Here is a 17,800-nt window from a genome sequence, read left to right as displayed (position 1 = left end):
TGAACAAAAACAAACTATTAAATGTGGTTTGCTGAATATCAGATCTCTCCTTTCAAAGTCTCTGTTAGTGAATGAGTTGATTTGTGATCATCATATTGATATATTTTGTCTTACAGAAACCTGGCTGCAGCAGGAGGATCATGTTAGCATTAATGAATCAACTCCCTCTGACTGTTTAAATGTTCACGTTCCTCGAACCACAGGCAGAGGAGGAGGAGTGGCAGCTATTTTCAGATCAGGGTTACTAATCAGTCCCAGACCCAAGATTAGTTTGAGCTCTTTTGAATCTCTGATTCTCAGTTTTTCCCACGCAAAGTGGAAATCCCAAAAACCTCTTGTGTTTGTTGTTGTGTATCGTCCACCTGGCCCTTATTCTGAGTTTCTGTCTGAATTCTCAGAGTTTTTATCCCAGTTAGTGCTGAGTACAGATAAAGTCATTGTAGTGGGATGGAATCTGCTTACTGCTTCGTCCTGCGAAAGCTTACTCTACCTGCTCTCTGCTTGCTTTGCATATTTTATTGATTTTATTGTGATTTTTTTCCCCTTTTTTCCATGTGAGCCGACCTGCGATAGCTTCTGGACACTTGTAAATCTCTGGGATTAGATTTTTTTTAACAGAAACAGCAACATTTTTTTGTTCTTTATCTTCAGCGCTCCGTGTGCGTGGCCTACACACTGCTGAAGCCTGATCTACAGCAGAGGTCAGTTTCACGAAGCAGGTTTAGTGAAAACTCTGAGTTTATTAACCCTGAAATTAAGGAAACTCTGAGTTTTCCGTTTCACAAAGGGAGGTAACTCAACCCCGAGTAAGAGGGGTAACTCTAGCCTGTTTCAGAAAGAGAGGTAACTTAACCTCACGGTCAGTTACCCGACTAACAGACTCTCTGAACCTAACCTGGTCGGGACCAGGTTTTCCTCAAGAAACCTTGAGTTTCTTTCTGTCTCCGCCCTCTTTCAGCCACATTTGATTTCCTCATTCATTCAGTCAGCAGAGCGAGTTCTTCTACTTCTGGAAGTGCATTAGGCACAGTAGGAGGCGACTTTTTTCACGAACATGTCCTTTCGACAACGATCCCGTGGATGAAGGTGCAGCATTATTGCGCAGAGAAATAAATATTCGTCGGAGATGGTTATCAGACCGCGCATAGATTTTTGCATTTACAGATAATTATCTTTTTGAGCGGCACCATCAGAATTTTGTTGGGACAAAAGAAAAAAAAAAGACATAAAAGACAAATAAATATTTGTATGAATAGGCTTAAAAAAGACATAGATAGGCCTATTATATTCTATAAAGACACTCGTCTCTTTGGGGTGGACTCCCTCAGCCACTGCCCTCCCGTTAGAGGTGGCGGTGCTGGGCACCACCCGTTTTACGGGCATCTGCCTTCTTTCTGTTGGCTGAGTAGAAGTCTGTGTTAGTTTACATAGGCTTAATTATTTAACAGAACATGATATAGATGATAAGACATAGTTTATGTGTGTGAAAACAGCATTATGTTGGGAATAAAATAACTGCACAGTCAAACAGCCACTTAATATTTACTTTACAGTGTAAAACATGATCAAAATGAGGTACCTCCATGCCGAGGTCTCACCTGTTTGAACAATGGGCCTCATGCAAGAAGCGTTCGTACGCACAGATTTGTTCTTAAATCGTCCGTACGAGTGATTTAAGAGAATTTGCGCATTCACCAGTCTTTTCGTATTTTACGTTTTCTTTCAGGTACGAACAGAATTTACGAGTGATCCAGAGCTGTCGTAGGAGTTTCGTAAAATAGTCCGCTGTTATTCAAATCAAGTTTGCTTGACTAATGGATTGTATATTTAATTACTTTGAAGAAAACATAAATAAATATATACATTATACCCAACAATGATGCTGACATTATTCTGTTTGACTTCAAATATGCACTAATCGAAGGTTAATTTGAATCTGTATATAACGGGAAGCGTAACCAGCGGCTGACTTGCGACTTTTGGATGCCTTAGTGCGTCAGGCTCTTGGAAGAGAGCGTGTGGAGACAGACGAATGGCTGAGATCGCGATTCAGATTGCCAAGAACTGTGCTGCTGCAAATATGCAGCTTAATTGCTAGAGCCACAACTCCAGAGAGAAACACGCCGATCAAACCCAATTCCACCACACGTCCAGGTCCTCACCACCCTTGGATTTTTGGCCACGGGAACCTTTCAGAGGGAGATTGGAGACAGATCGGGGGTGTCCCAGTCCTCTGTGAGTCGTGCGCTCCCCTTGGTCATCAAAGCTCTCATCAGTTTATCAACCATGGTACATCAAATTCCCATACGCCGCTGTCCAACAAGTACAAATTAAGAGGGACTTTCATGCCGTGGCTGGACTGCCAATCATAATTGGAGCACGAGACATATACGCATCAAAACATCCGTGCCGTTGTGGAGCGCACTGCTGAAGGCCAGGTGGGTGTGTCTCGATACAGCTGGGGGGCAAAATAGCCCAGAGGAGGCATGCCAGATTTGCGCAATATTGCCATGAACGAGGGTCTCCTACAACCTGAACCAGCCCAGGCAGACCAGAAGGTGTGGTGCCAGAAGACCCCCCTCATGGACCACCCCATCAAAGTGCCATCATGATGAGGCAACAACTGATTGCACGGCTTTAGTTGCAGTCATCGATCGCCTGCCCATGGCGAGACGTTTTTTTTAAGCCATTTTCATATCAAACCATTTATTTTTTTATTTCGCTGACATGGTATTAACAGCACTCGTAATTGCTTCCCATTTCTTCACTTTAGCAGGTCCCGTCCACTGCTGACACTGCTAAAATGACAGATTTTCCTTTTTGGATCTCTGAAAGCAGAACTTTAATCTCAGAGCCCGTATTCTCAGCACTCAACACTTCCTGGCACAGGAGAGAGGAAGCACAGCCTTATATGGTATCATTTAGGGCGTGGAGTATGCAAATCTACTATCCTCGTGCACGTGAACTTAAGATACGCACAGGTGTGATTCATCATTTACGCAGGTCGTTTACACACTTTTTCCGAAGTTAAGAGCGCTTGTTGAATCTGACGTGGCGTGTTCGTACGAGACCTTCTTACGAAAAAAGTAAGAGAAATTTAGAATAAAAATAAGAAAATGTTCTTGCATGAGGCCCAATGTTTTTATATTTCATCTTAAACTAATGCCAAGAGCGCTTCTCCCCCGTGGGATTGCACCTAAATGAAATAAATGAATGGGCTACCATTCAAGCAGTTTTGTAATATTATTGTGATTGCAAAGGACTACATTTAAACTTACACTTTTGCTGCTGCAGCAGTGTTGCACTTTATAAAAACGTGTTGAAACTCGCCGTATGAGCCATGGTGACTCGTCGAATCGGGGCTCCATTGATGCTGGCTTTTTAAAGTTGTGGCGCACTCGCAAAACTCAAGGTGAATCTACTCAGAGTCAGCGTTTCTGGAACCGAAAACTCAGAGTTTTCTATCTCAGAGTAGATCAACTCAGAGATCAGGAATAGACTCAGAGTTGGTTGAACCTGCTGAAACAGAGCTGAACAGTCCGACCAGTGTAATTAATGTTATTAATTTGTTTACAATGAAGATGTGAAAATCTGCAGATAAGCCGCACCTGTGTCACACATCCTTACGTCCCCCATAATTTTCCTTGATGGAGAAATTATCCAGGTTCTTAACTCCCAATGTGACATATATGTCACATTACAGATCTCTGACAGTGGGGGGTGGTATTTTATCATTAACAAATGTGGTGGTGGGCCCCCCCCAGCCAACCACCACACATTGCCTTCACATCTGTGGGAAACACTGTTTACCTGTCCCACCGGTGAAGTAATAAACTCTACGTTTTCTACACCACTGAAGTCTTCAATGTGTGCAAGCGGTGTAACACCAGCACATTCTTTTTTAGAGTGTGTGTGGGTGTGTGTGTGTACACATGCTGATGCAGTCTGCATAGTATTGCTGAAGAACTGTAATGCTACACTTACAGTATATTAATTAATTTTTAACTCTATATTTAGGTGATCTTGCCAGCAGAGAAAAAAAACAGTTTTTCTGGATCCACTGGTTGAAAGAAAAACATCTGTAAATCACTGCAAGAATGTTACAAGGTAATTTTGTATGAATTCTTATTTGACACTTTAAGTACAATAGGTTAAAAATCATGGACAACAAAGTAAAATCTGTGTATTAGAGTGAAGTAGACATTGATAAAAAAAAAATTACTATAATTACTGGCCAGACTTAGGGCACAGCGCTGTGAAATTTAAGTAATGTTTAGATAAAAGATGTTAAATGTGCCAATATAGCAGAACAAGTCAGTACAGTATAACATTTTTTTCACATTAGTTTTAACATAAAACTTAAATAGACAGGTTAATATATTTACTATGGGGAAAGTCTTAGATGTGGAGTTGAGAGACTCAAAGAAAAAGATTATACATTTTGAAAAAATTAAGGCCTGTCAGCAGGTTTAAATATACGTGATCCACCTACTGCTACATAAGTTATTAGAGTCCTTTCCTAGGCTATATATAATTATCCCATCATTTTTAATCGTCCCTTCCAGCTGTGATAAGTCCCTTTCTCAAAGTCTTACTTCATTATATCCTGATGTTTTGTTTTCCTATCACAATTTTAAAGCAAATTAGAAAAAAATAAAGCTAATAATTGTTGGTTGTACTGATATCGTTTCCCTGTACTGTGATAAAAATGAATTCAGATTTTACAAAACTCTCTTTACTTATAAGTTATCTCCTTTCCTTTGAAATCCAGTTTTTACTTCCTCATTCTCCATTGTTGTGCTTTGTTCCAATATTAAATGCGATTGCAACCAGTAAGGAACTTTGTTAAAATTGCAGTTACATTGTGGACATTTGAACTATTTAATTATTTAAAGTAAGGTCTGACTGATTTTTATTGCATATATAGATTACATGTATTTGTGTTTTTAGATCATTCATGAGAAACAGGGGGCTAAATGTATCCCGATGGGCGTGTGAAACAATGCCTCACCCAGTGCAACATGATGCCACATCTTGTGGAGCCTATGCATTGAAGGTACATATCACTGCATGATGAAGCTTAGTGTAAGGATTAGAATGACAGTAATTTAGATTCTTATGAGACATCTGAAATTTTAATGTGAATTGATAGACAATAGTGTCAATCACGTTGAATCCATTATTGATTAAATAGGTAAAAACTAACTCTGAACATTGCCTTAAATGTTTTATGTTTTATGTTACACACAAGCATGTTTAAGAATGTTCTGGCATTACACTTTTACATACATTGGGTTACTTTTATCAATTAAAATTAAACAAAACTCATGCTACTGTTTTTACTGTCAATGGGTGGTTCAAAAGATTTCAAACACTTCTTGTAAGATTACCATTTCTCATAATAAATCTATTATTCCACCTCTTATTCACAGTTTGCAGAGTGCGTCTTGGGTGGATTACCTCTGGACTTCGACAATTCATCATCCGGTGTTAACTCCATAAGAGAGCACATTGCTGTTTCTGTTGTGGAAAACACAGGTGTGTTAGATTCGGTTCTTTTAGTAGGAGGCTCAAGAACGGACCGAAGTAATTCAAGTGAAAATGAAGTCTTTATTTGGTCACATGTGCAGTACTGAAATGCTGGTCTCAGTAAGACAGAACTCTCGCAGGAATCTGTCAGACAGAGCCCCTTATTTCCGGTTACAATTTGCATATATCTCTTCTAGTTTCCCACGGTGGATCCCGTGTTGATCAAATGTGATTGGATATGAATCGTACTAACCCAAATAATGTCTCTGATAAATCCAAATAATGTATGTGTGTGCCTTTTGCACCTGGATCTCAGGGTCATTTTGAGCAAGAAAGCCCTTTTCAGTATCAAATTAAATGCAGGAATCAATTTTTGGCAGGTGAAAAAGCCCATTTTGTGTTGTAATGGTCCTTTAAAAGAATTCCAAGCTGTCCTGTGAGCTCTAGTGTTTATATTATGAAGCTTTTGAATGAGATCAAGTCCTATTTAGGCAGAAATCACCTTTCATTAACTGTATTTGGCCTTCAATCAATTTTTGGCAGGTGAAAATGCCAATTTTGTGTTGTAATGATCCTTTAAAAGAATTCCAAGCTTTCCTGTGAGCTCTAGTGTTTACAAAAGGTTATATCTTTCTTAACTCTCTATTTCTCTGAGTTAGCAGGGGGTGTATATTTTGGCAAGGCAAATTCTGAGCCTGCCGATATTTGCACCCCCCGTCTACTTTCCCAAAATATTCTCCAAATGATATAAAACTTCCATTTCATCCTGTGTAAGATTATTATTTTATGTGATACATTAATTTCTCCACTTTGTATTTTGAGAATTTATGTTAGTTTTTATTACAATATTTTCACTTTCATCATTTTTTAAAGGATACTAAAAGAAATAAATATAGCATTTCAACTTTGGGAAATGTAAAACATGTATGAACAATTTTTATGTAGTTTTTAAGTAAAAAGAGAAATGGTACATTCTTTAAACAAAATCGTGTACCTAAAAAGGTATGGTAGGAAAGCAAAATACTTTCAACAACAAAACAATCTCAAAACAGAAAAATTATTAAACTTCAGTTATGATTCAAACAGTATAAATAAAAGGCCTAAATGCACATCTCACAGGAAAAATGTTCTGTTTCTCCTTGTGTTGACATTACACAACCTTGGTCACGGACCGACTCACTGCCTTAATCACACCCTTGATCTTGTTCTGACTTATGGCATTGAGAGTGAACAGTTAACAGTGTTCCCTCATAACCCTGTCTTATCTGACCATTTTCTGATAACCTTTGAGTTTACATTACTTGACTATACAGTTTCTGAGAAGAAATTTACATATAGAAGGTGTCTATCAGAGGATGCTGTAACCAGATTTAAAGAATTAATTCCATCATCCTTTTCTTCACTGCCATGTGCAGATATGACAGAGGACGACTACCTAAACTTTACTCCAGCAGCACTTGACTCTCTTGTTGACAGCACTATAGTTTCAATGCGTACAGCACTGGACAATGTTGCCCCTCTGAAAAGGAAGGTAATCAGTCAGAAGAGGTTGGCTCCTTGGTATAATTCACAGCTGCGTGCTTTAAAGCAGACTGCAAGAAAGCTGGAGAGACAGTGGCGTTCCTCTAATTTAGAAGAGTCTCAGTTAGTCTGGAAAGATAGTTTAACAATGTATAAGAAAGCCCTTCGTAAAGCTAGAACTGCTTATTATTCATCATTGATAGAAGAGAATAAGAATAATCCCAGGTTTCTTTTCAGCACTGTAGCCAGTCTGACTAAGAGTCCGAGCTCTGCTGAGCCAGTTATTCCTTTAACTCTCAGCAGTGATGATTTCATGAGCTTCTTTATTAATAAAATTGTTTCTATCAGAGAGAAGATTGATGGAGTCCTTCCCACTATTATCAGTGATGTATCATCAAGTACAGCAGCTTTAGAAGTATCTTTAGAACCTGATTTGTATTTAGACAGCTTCTGCCCAGTTGATCTCTCTGAACTAACAACAGCAATAGTCTCTTCTAAACCATCAACTTGTGTTTTAGACCCAATCCCAACCAGACTGTTCAAGGAGGTTTTCCCATTAATTGACACTTCCATATTGGATTTGATCAATCTGTCTTTGTTGACAGGATATGTACCTCAGACTTTTAAGGTTGCTGTAATTAAACCTTTACTTAAAAAACCTACTCTTGATTCAGAAGTGTTGGCTCATTATAGACCTATATCCAATCTCCCTTTTATGTCTAAAGTTCTTGAAAAAATAGTTGCAGCTCAGCTTTGTGATCATTTACACAGAAATAATTTGTTTGAAGAGTTTCAGTCAGGATTCAGAGTGCATCATAGCACAGAAACAGCACTGCTGAAAGTTACCAATGATCTCCTCTTAGCCTCTGATAGCGGACTTGTGTCTGTGCTTGTCCTGTTGGATCTCAGTGCTGCATTTGATACGGTCGATCACAGTATCTTATTACACAGACTTGAACATGTTATTGGGATTAAAGGAACTGCATTAGGCTGGTTTAAATCATATTTATCTGATAGATTTCAGTTTGTTCTTGTAAACGAAGAATCTTCCTCACACACCAGAGTAAGTCATGGAGTTCCCCAGGGTTCTGTGCTTGGACCAATTCTTTTTACTTTATACATGCTTCCATTAGGTAACATTATTAGACAGCATGGCATAAATTTCCATTGCTATGCTGATGATACTCAGCTGTACTTATCTATAAAACCAGATGAAACCAATAGGTTGGTCAGACTACAAGCATGTCTTAAAGACATAAAGACCTGGATGAGTCAGAACTGTCTGCTGCTAAATTCAGACAAAACTGAAGTCGTTATCTTTGGACCTGAGCGTTTCAGGGAGAAATTGTCTAGCTATATAGTTACTCTAGATGGTATTTCCTTGGCTTCTAGTTCTACAGTGAGGAACCTTGGAGTTATTTTTGACCAGAACTTATCATTTGACTCGCATATAAAACAGGTTTCTAGGACTGCCTTCTTTCACCTTCGTAATATTGTTAAAATCAGGAACATCTTGTCTCAGAGTGATGCAGAAAAACTAATTCATGCATTTGTTACTTCAAGATTGGACTACTGTAATTCTTTATTATTGGGCTGTCCTACATATTCTCTGAAAAGCCTTCAGTTGATCCAAAATGCTGCAGCCAGAGTTTTGACGAGAACTAACAGCAGAGATCATATTTCTCCAGTTTTAGCTTCTCTTCATTGGCTCCCTGTTAAATTCAGAATAGAATTTAAGATTCTTCTCCTCACATATAAAGCTCTTAATGACCGAGCTCCATCATATCTTAAAGATCTCATTGTAAGATATTTTCCTAACAGAGCACTTCGTTCCCAAACTGCAGGTTTACTTGAGGTTCCCAGAGTTTCTAAAAGTAGAATGGGAGGCAGAGCCTTCAGTTATCAGGCCCCTCAATTGTGGAATAAGCTGCCAGTAAATGTCCGGGAAGCAGACACCCTTTCCACTTTTAAGACCAGGCTTAAAACTTTCCTTTTTGATAAAGCTTATAGTTAGGGATGGCTCAGGTGATCCTGAAACATCCCATAGTTAAGCTGCTATAGGCCTAGACTGCTGGGGGGCCTCATCTGACACACCTTTCCTCACTTTACTCTCTTTATGTATATGTGATATTATTGTGGTCATTAACTCGTGTTTCCCTGTTCCAACAGATATCCTTTGAATGGTGTTACAGTGCCGCCGTCGCGGTGGCCCCCTGCCCCCCTCCCCCCCCCTTTTTCTGTCTTCTCAAACCCCAGCTGGTCGAGGCGGATGGCCACCCTTCCTGAGTCTGGTTCTGCCAGAGGTTTCTTCCTGTTAAAAGGGAGTCGTTTCTCTCCACAGTCGCCTCAGGCACGCTGCTCAGGCCGGGAGATTGGACCGAAAAACTAAAAGTTTTCAGTGCAATCTGTTGGTTTTCTTAGCTAGGAAATTGTTTTTGAATTGGCTCTATATGAACGAATTGGATTATTTTATGAATTATGATTATTATTAATTAATTGAATTCCAATTGGCTTGAATTGGACTTACTATCTAAGTGCCTTGAGATGACATTTGTTGTATTTGGCGCTATATAAATAAAAATGAATTGAATTGAATTGAATTGGTGGTACCACCGGTTGCAGCAGTCACAGGCAATCTGTAATTGATAGAATAGAAATGGTTATATTACAACATTAAGAAAGATGATTGCATTGTTTTTAAACAGTTGTTTTCCATTTCTCGAACATAAAGCAGTTAGTTTTCTCTTTATTATTCATGAGGCATCTTGTTAACTATCAGTATATGTTGTTAGGTCCATTAGGTCAAACACATTTCTATTACCAAATAAAACTACATTTAATTATGATTTTATGACTGTAGTGTATAAAAAAAATGAAAGAACTTTCCACTAAACTGGATTGTATGTTCATTTATTTTAGTATGATTTGTTTTTGTTATCAAAAGTACTTTGCGACCATTTTTTATGATGGCATACAATTTGCTTGAATTCAGTTTTCACTTCATTAAAGGGGATAGAGAATCAAAATCATCTTTTTCACGTTTTTGGTGTTAGTTCTGAGTATCCCTGCTGTGGGGAGTACACGCGAAGTGCCAGCAAGTGTCAGAACCTCTGTTTCAAGTACTACCCTTTTTTGAATATCCCCCAGAAAAAGTGCCAATCCGTTTTTGTGAAAAAGTGATGTCACTTTTTCAGCAATCGCCCCCCCACACCCAAATCCACAGCCACCCCGTTTCAGACACGCCCCTTCGGCAAGAAACAGAAACAGGTGAGCCTTCCATGGCTGTGAAAGAGGACAACGATCGTTACATATTCTTCCCCCGGAAAGCAATGTTCGCGATCAATGGCTTTTATTTATTTTTAACAGCGTCCCCAGTACATACAACCGCCGACTTTTCCTTTGCGCTGCGTATTTCACGGAGTACAGTTTCACAAAGCTTGCACGATTCCGGGCAGGCTTCAGTCAGAATTTTGCTCAGTAGATGGTCAGTTCCGACAGGGACAGACAGACTGCAGCGAGGTGTGCGCTCCGCTGAGAAGGTGATCAGCTGCACGTCTCCAGGACTATGGGGCGAGCAGGTCGGATCACAGCTGACCCTTCTCTATTTGCACCACTCCCCTCGGGCAGGAGGCTTCGGTCCATTCGGACCAGAACCTCCCGTCACAAAACCAGTTTTTTCCCCCTTGCAGTTGGACTTATGAACACTTCATAATCACCTCATAACCTGCCCCAGTCACTTTACCATCATTAAAATTGCACTAACGAAGCTGCACTGTTGTTGCTCTGTATATTGGATACTGTGTATTGTTGTACACACCTATATTTTTATTCTTTATTTTTTATTATTATATCCTATGTTACATCTTTGCACCTTACGCCGCAGAAAATTCCTAGTTAGTGAACACTGAACAATGGCCGCAAATAGATCAATAATAATTTAATAATTAAAAAAAAAACAAAAACAAAAACAAAAAAAAAACTTGTAATTATACTGTTGACCGATAGAGGGCACGCCACACACAAACAATAGCGGGGCCCAGGCCACTTTTCCGCAACAGCGAATAGGAAAGTCAAGAGCCATGGCCACTAGCAGTGGCAAAAAGAAAAAACTTGACCGAGAAAATCGCATTTTTCAGCCAAAATGGGAAGAAGAGTACCTCTTCAGGTTTGTTCTTTGTTATGAAGGAGTTCAAATTCCTTTTTGCTCTTTTTTTTTAAGCAAATGTTTTGTCTTTGTTGCTTATTAAGGACGTGTTAAAATGCATTTATATGCAGAAAATAGTTGTATATTGGTGCAATAAACATACAGATATAAATTCATATAAAATGTGTTCTTATTGAGAATCATTTGTAGCGTCTTTCATCTCCAATTATTTAAAGTTCGTGGTCATGTGGCCCTCCAATGATAGTGCTAAAAAAATGTTGGCCCTCTTTATCATGGAAGTTGCCCATCCCTGATCTAAAGGGAATGAGCTTTCTTTTCAGTCAGTGTATTACTCTATAACTCTGTTTTCAGTGAGAGCAAGGGCAGCCAATCAAGCAACGGCAACCGAATTGCGCCAACACCTACCTGCATTTCATAATGAGGTTGCCAGATAAGCTCTGAGGGCAAACAACGCATTCTAAACCCAGCATAGTAACATAGCTGTTTCAGAGAGCCTTTTAGGGAGGTTCTGAGCCATTACAGACCCAACCAATTTTTTTCGGGCTACATATCACATCACAGAACAAGGATTAATGCCCCATCCAACCTTTCTCTATCACCTTTAACACCATCGTAAACGGGAAAGGGCTTTTGACCGAAGCAACCTGGCCTCATGTTAGGCTATTTGAAGGGGGCTATTGACATTTAGGCCGAAGATGGGTGAGAGTATCAAAGCGATCATCACTTGATGGCAGGCAGCTGAAAAAAAAAAAACAAGCTCTCCCCATCGGGGAATCGAATCCCTATCTTCCGCGTGACAAGCAGAGATACTGTCCATTATACTAACGAGGAATTTCTGTTTGGAGGATACAATCGTCAGATCAAAAGACAACTATCGCCAAGGAGTGAAATAAGATTTTCGTGTACCGTTTCAAGGTGCAGGAACTTGCTATCACATTCCCGTCACTCAGAAGGAGAGTCTTCCATGAAGCTGCATGCCTCGTCAATGTTCCCCTTCAACACCAACACAACGCAGACCCACATATTCGCTGGAATGATGCCCGGGCCCGCCGACAGAATCGTGAAATATCCCTTTCAGCAGTCAGGATGGCCGAGCGGTCTAAGGTGCTGCGTTAAGGTCGCAGTCTCCCCTGGAGGGTTGGGTTCAAATCCCACTTCTGACATTGCAGACTTTATCCTGGAGAACTATTTTCACTGGCAAGGCAACTCAAGTTTACTCCTTGCTTAGCAATACCATGTCGTATTGCTATTCTGGCACTGCATCATCTAGTTCAGTGGTTCCCAAACTTTTTTGGCCCGAGTACCCCCTGAGCCTTCTTGTCACACCACGAGTACCCCCTCACACATACAACGCGTGCGATGATTCTCCAAAAGTAGAGCAACACAGTGGTTATTACATGAAAATCATTTTATTTAATATCCTTAACTTGAACATAAAATTCTCAGGCTTTCTCTCTCTTTTTTTTAACCTCAGTTGAATTCAACATAAGAATAAAAAACATTTTCTTGAACTATAAATAATTTACCAAAATAGCATAAATACTAAATCAAAATAATCTTCCTTTGTTATCTAACTTAAACAAGTAACATTTCTCTTTTTTTTAAGAATACATGAACATAACTCATTTCTCTCTCTTTTTAAGAATACATTAACAGGCCTAACTCATGTAACATTCATCACAAAACTGGAGTCTCCTTCATAAACAGTCCTCCGTAAAAGTGTGACGCCTTAATAAATAAATAAATAAAAAACATAAAAACTCCCTGTGCGCCGCGTACCCCCTGCAGTACCTCCGCGTACCACTAGGGGTACGTGTACAACAGTTTGGGAACCACTGATCTAGTTTAAAGATTATTGCGGCCGCTTTACCTCCTAAAGGCTGATTTATGCTTCAGACGCAAAGCCTCTGACGCTCGGACGCAGAGCCTCTGCGAGCGTCAAAATCTTGACCACTCCCCCACGCAGAGGCTCTGCGCGCGTTGTCGTGCACCTCAGAAAAATCCTGACTACGCGACAGACGCACGCAGACGACCAACGGAAGTGCGCAGAAAAAAACGGCTGTGATTGGTCCTCTGTGTGCCTTTCCGGTTGTCTGTGTGGCTTCCTCCTTTGCATTTTCGCCAACTCCAATAGAAGAAGCTGTTCTTCTTCGATGTCGAGCAACTCCAGATCCATATTTTGCATACACTTTTTTTTTTTTTGAAAGATAAACACTTCCGCCGGCACCGCCAAAGTTCTCGTCACCGCCCACCGAAATTCTCGCGAGGGGAAACTGCTGTGCGTCCCGAGAAATTCCAGACCGAGGTTGCAGAACCATAACATGAACAGTGGTTCGCGACCAGAGCAAAGCAACACGTCAAGACGATAGACGTAGAACTATAATCCGCCCTTAAGAGTTCTTGCTTCCAAATGCTATGCCTACTATTTGTTTGCCTCAGGAGCCCTCTTAAACAACAGCCAAGACACTTGTTGCATGAGAATCTTCTGACCACAGCTCAACTAGCTGTGTTGTCACAACCTTCTACAGTGCTTTGGGCAGGACAGAATCATTAGCAAAAGGCATATTGTTGATTATAAGGTCTTGGTTTGCACTTAACACTATAGTAAACGGGAAAGGGCTTTTGTGCGAAGCAACCTGGGCTCATGTTAGGCTATTTGAAGGGGGCTATTGACATTTAGGCCGAAGATGGGTGAGAGTATCAAAACAATCATCACTTGGTGGCAGGCAGTTGAAAAATATAATACCAAGCCCTCCCCGTCGGGGAATCGAACCCCCATCTTCCGCATGACAGGCGGAGATACTGTCCATTATACTAACAAGTAATTTCTGTGTGGCGGATACAGTCGTCAGATGAAAAGACAACTATCGCCAAGGAGTGAAGAGGCACTGGGCAGGTTTTGGAAAACTAGGAACCTAGGAATCCCCAACATTACATCTCCACTGGGATGATTTTCTTAGGATTCATTGCATCAAGGCTTTAAACAGTGCAGTATTAATGGTTTGCCCTCTTAGTCATAGTGTACAAATGTTAGACCTACTGACTGACCACGCATAGCATCTTGGTGTCCTCAGCCATATCCATGACCTGCATTCATGGATCCATCGACCTCTGGGTTATGGGCCCAGCATGCTTCCGCTGCGCCACTCTGCTTTTGCATCTCAATCTGTAGACGTAAGACAGGAAATTGTGTTGGGAGATACATTTGAGGATTTAAATCACCTCGGAACAAGCGCTGTGCAACTCAGCTTCCATGTGTCTTGGTTAAGGTTTTGGAAATCTAGGAACCTCCAAGTTACCATCACAACATTAGCAATCACCGCAGTACTTTCAATGGCGTCTTCAGGCCGTTTTCAGTTCAATCCCTTTACACCACTATGTTAACAGGCCACCCTCATTAGTAGATATACAGAAGTTTAAAATCTGCTACTTCAAATGACTTTGGTCTCTATGGCTAGTATCCCCAACATTACATCTCCACTGGGATGATTTTCTTAGGATTCATTGCATCAAGGCTATAAACAGTGCAGAATTAATGGTTTGCCCTCTGAGTCATAGTGTACAAATGTTAGACCTACTGACTGACCACGCATAGCATCTCGCTGTCCTCAGCCATATCCATGACCTGCATTTACAAAACCCCAAAGAGTAACGGCCAAAAACAAACATGAGCCTTGGAAAAGATAGCTTGCCAGCCAGCTGCCAATGTCACAGTGGTAACATCCATTTTTTTTGCATGTGCTGTTTCACTGTTTATTCTGTGACCCTGAAGAGACTCTTTAGTTGTGTGTGACATTAACGTATAAGCTTTATTAAGGACTCTCTGTAGTTCTACATATAAAAATGATTTCTGACCAAGGTCCCCTTTATCTCTGGCAGTAGAAGAAACTGAAGTTCTTCAAAATGTCAGTAACAGGTTAGACTGGGTAAAATGAGCTTTCTTTCTCTTGTCACACATTAAGACTGAAAGGGGGACCTAAAAAGATTTGGGATTCATGTTTGAACCTTATCAGAGGATGAAAGTGGAAGTGGACTTGACATATGGGTTACCTCCCCAAAGGACCAGCACATGTGTATGATTTCCTGTGAGTTCCATCTTCTTCATGGCGATGTTTTTTTTAAACTGATTTGTACTTTTGATTGTGAAACTGCCACCAAGAAAACAGCCATATTGGAAGTGGTGGGATTTGAACCCACACCTCCACAGAGACTGGAGCCTAAATCCAGCGCCTTAGACCACTCTGCCACACTACCAAAGATGTCTTTGAGCCAACGACAAGGGAGCATCACCTTTAAATGATAGACTGAACTGAAGGATTGTAATCAACAGTTGTCAGTAGACCCTGTAAGATGAAACTTTTCTAACTCAGAATAACAACTGATGAGTACCAGTTGTAGTCTTGCCACTGTGCAACACCCATAGATATTTCTTGTGCTCTTCATCTAACGCCATGAAATCTTTACAGAAGAGAGCATAGCAAGAGAAGAGTATAAATTGGTGGAACTCAACAAGATGATCGACTAGCAGAGGATGGCTTCGATCCATCGACCTCTGGGTTATGGGCCCAGCACGCTTCCGCTGCGCCACTCTGCTTTTGCATCTCAGTTTTGTAGACGTAAGACAGGAAATTGTGTTGGGAGATACATTTGAGGATTTAAAGCATCTCGGAACAAGCGCTGTGCAACTCAGCTTCCATGTGTCTTGGTTAAGGTTTTGGAAATCTAGGAACCTCCAAGTTACCATCACAACATTAGCAGTCACCGCAGTACTTTCAATGGCGTCTTCAGGCCGTTCTCAGTTCAATCCCTTTACACCACTATGTTAACAGGCCACCCTCATTAGTAGATATACAGAAGTTTAAAATCTGCTACTTCAAATGACTTTGGTCTCTATGGCTAGTAGCCCCAACATTACATCCCCACTGGGATGATTTTCTTAGGATTCATTGCATCAAGGCTTTAAACAGTGCAGAATTAATGGTTTGCCCTCTGAGTCATAGTGTACAAATGTTAGACCTACTGACTGACCACGCATAGCATCTCGCTGTCCTCAGCCATATCCATGACCTGCATTTACAAAACCCCAAAGAGTAACGGCCAAAAACAAACATGAGCCTTGGAAAAGATAGCATGCCAGCCAGCTGCCAATGTCACAGTGGTAACATCCACTTTTTTTGCATGTGCTGTTTCACTGTTTATTCTGTGACCCTGAAGAGACTCTTTAGTTGTGTGTGACATTAACTTATAAGCTTTATTAAGGACTCTCTGTAGTTCCACATATAAAAACTATTTCTGACCAAGGTCCCCTTTATCTCTGGCAGTAGAAGAAACTGAAGTTCTTCAAAATGTCAGTAACAGGTTAGACTGGGTAAAATGAGCTTTCTTTCTGTTGTCACACATTAAGACTGAAAGGGGCACCTAAAAAGATTTGGGATTCATGTTTGAACCTTGTCAGAGGATGAAAGTGGAAGTGGACTTGACATATGGGTTACCTCCCCAAAGTACTAGCAGATGTGTATGATTTCCTGTGAGTTCCATCTTCTTCATGGTGATGTTTTTTTAAACTGATTTGTACTTTTGATTGTGAAACTGCCACCAAGAAAGCAGCCACATTGGCAGTGGTGGGATTTGAACCCACACCTCCACAGAGACTGGAGCCTAAATCCAGCACCTTAGACCACTCAGCCACACTACCAAAGATATCTTTGAGCCAACTACAAGGGAGTGTCACCTTTAAAAGATGGACTGAACTGAAGGATTGTAATCAACAGTTGTCAGTAGACCCTGTAAGATGAAACTTTTCTAACTCAGAATAACAACTGATGAGTACCAGTTGTAGTCTTGCCACTGTGCAACACCCACAGATATTTCTTGTGCTCTTCATCTAACGCCATGAAATCTTTACAGAAGAGAGCATAGCAAGAGAATAGTATAAACTGGTGGAACTCAACAAGATGATCGACTAGCAGAGGATGGCTTCCATCCATCGACCTCTAGGTTTTCCGCGTGACAGGCAGAGATACTGTCCATTATACCAACGAGGAATTTCTGTTTAGTGGATACAGTCGTCAGATGAAAAGACAACTATCGCCATGGAGTGAAGTAAGATTTTCGTGTCCCGTTTCAAGGTGCAGGAAAATTGCTATCACAGTCCCATCACTCAGAAGGAGAGTCTTCCATGAAGCTGCATGCCTTGTCAATGTTCCCCTTCAACACCAACACAACGCAGACCCACATATTCTCTGGAATGATGCCTTGGCCCGCCGACAGTATCGTCAAATATTCTTTTTAGCAGTCAGGATGGTCGAGCGGTCTAAGGCGCTGCGTTAAGGTCGTGGTCTCCCTCGGAGGCGTGGGTTCAAATCCCACTTCTGACATTGCAGACTTCTCAGAGAGAACTATTTTCACTGGCAACTCAACTTTACTCCTTGTTTAGCAATACCATGTCGTATTGCTATTCTGGCACTGCATCGTCTAGTTTAAAGATTATTGCGGCCGCTTTACCTCAGAAGAGTTCTTGCTTCCAAATGCTATGCCTACTATTTGTTTTCCTCAAGAGCCAAGACACTTGTTGCATGAGAATCT

At 40.7% G+C, this 17,800-nt stretch overlaps 1 protein-coding gene and 3 non-coding genes across 4 annotated transcripts in view; all 4 read right to left on the bottom strand.

The window, feature by feature from the left end:
* The window catches only part of LOC142385507 (caspase recruitment domain-containing protein 18-like), a 179,348-nt gene that overhangs the window by 48,392 nt on the left and 113,156 nt on the right, over positions 1 to 17,800 (bottom strand). The window lies entirely within an intron of this gene.
* trnal-uag (transfer RNA leucine (anticodon UAG)) lies at positions 15,388 to 15,469 on the bottom strand. Its single transcript has one exon. It is a non-coding gene; the product is annotated as a tRNA-Leu (tRNA).
* trnam-cau (transfer RNA methionine (anticodon CAU)) lies at positions 15,738 to 15,809 on the bottom strand. Its single transcript has one exon. It is a non-coding gene; the product is annotated as a tRNA-Met (tRNA).
* Positions 16,829 to 16,910, bottom strand: trnal-uag (transfer RNA leucine (anticodon UAG)). The gene has a single exon. It is a non-coding gene; the product is annotated as a tRNA-Leu (tRNA).

This window comes from Odontesthes bonariensis, chromosome 8 (assembly GCF_027942865.1).
Source record: "Odontesthes bonariensis isolate fOdoBon6 chromosome 8, fOdoBon6.hap1, whole genome shotgun sequence".
NCBI classification, from domain to species: Eukaryota; Metazoa; Chordata; class Actinopteri; order Atheriniformes; family Atherinopsidae; genus Odontesthes; species Odontesthes bonariensis.
Note: the sequence above shows the minus strand (reverse complement) of the source record. Positions and strands in the feature narration are given on the sequence as shown.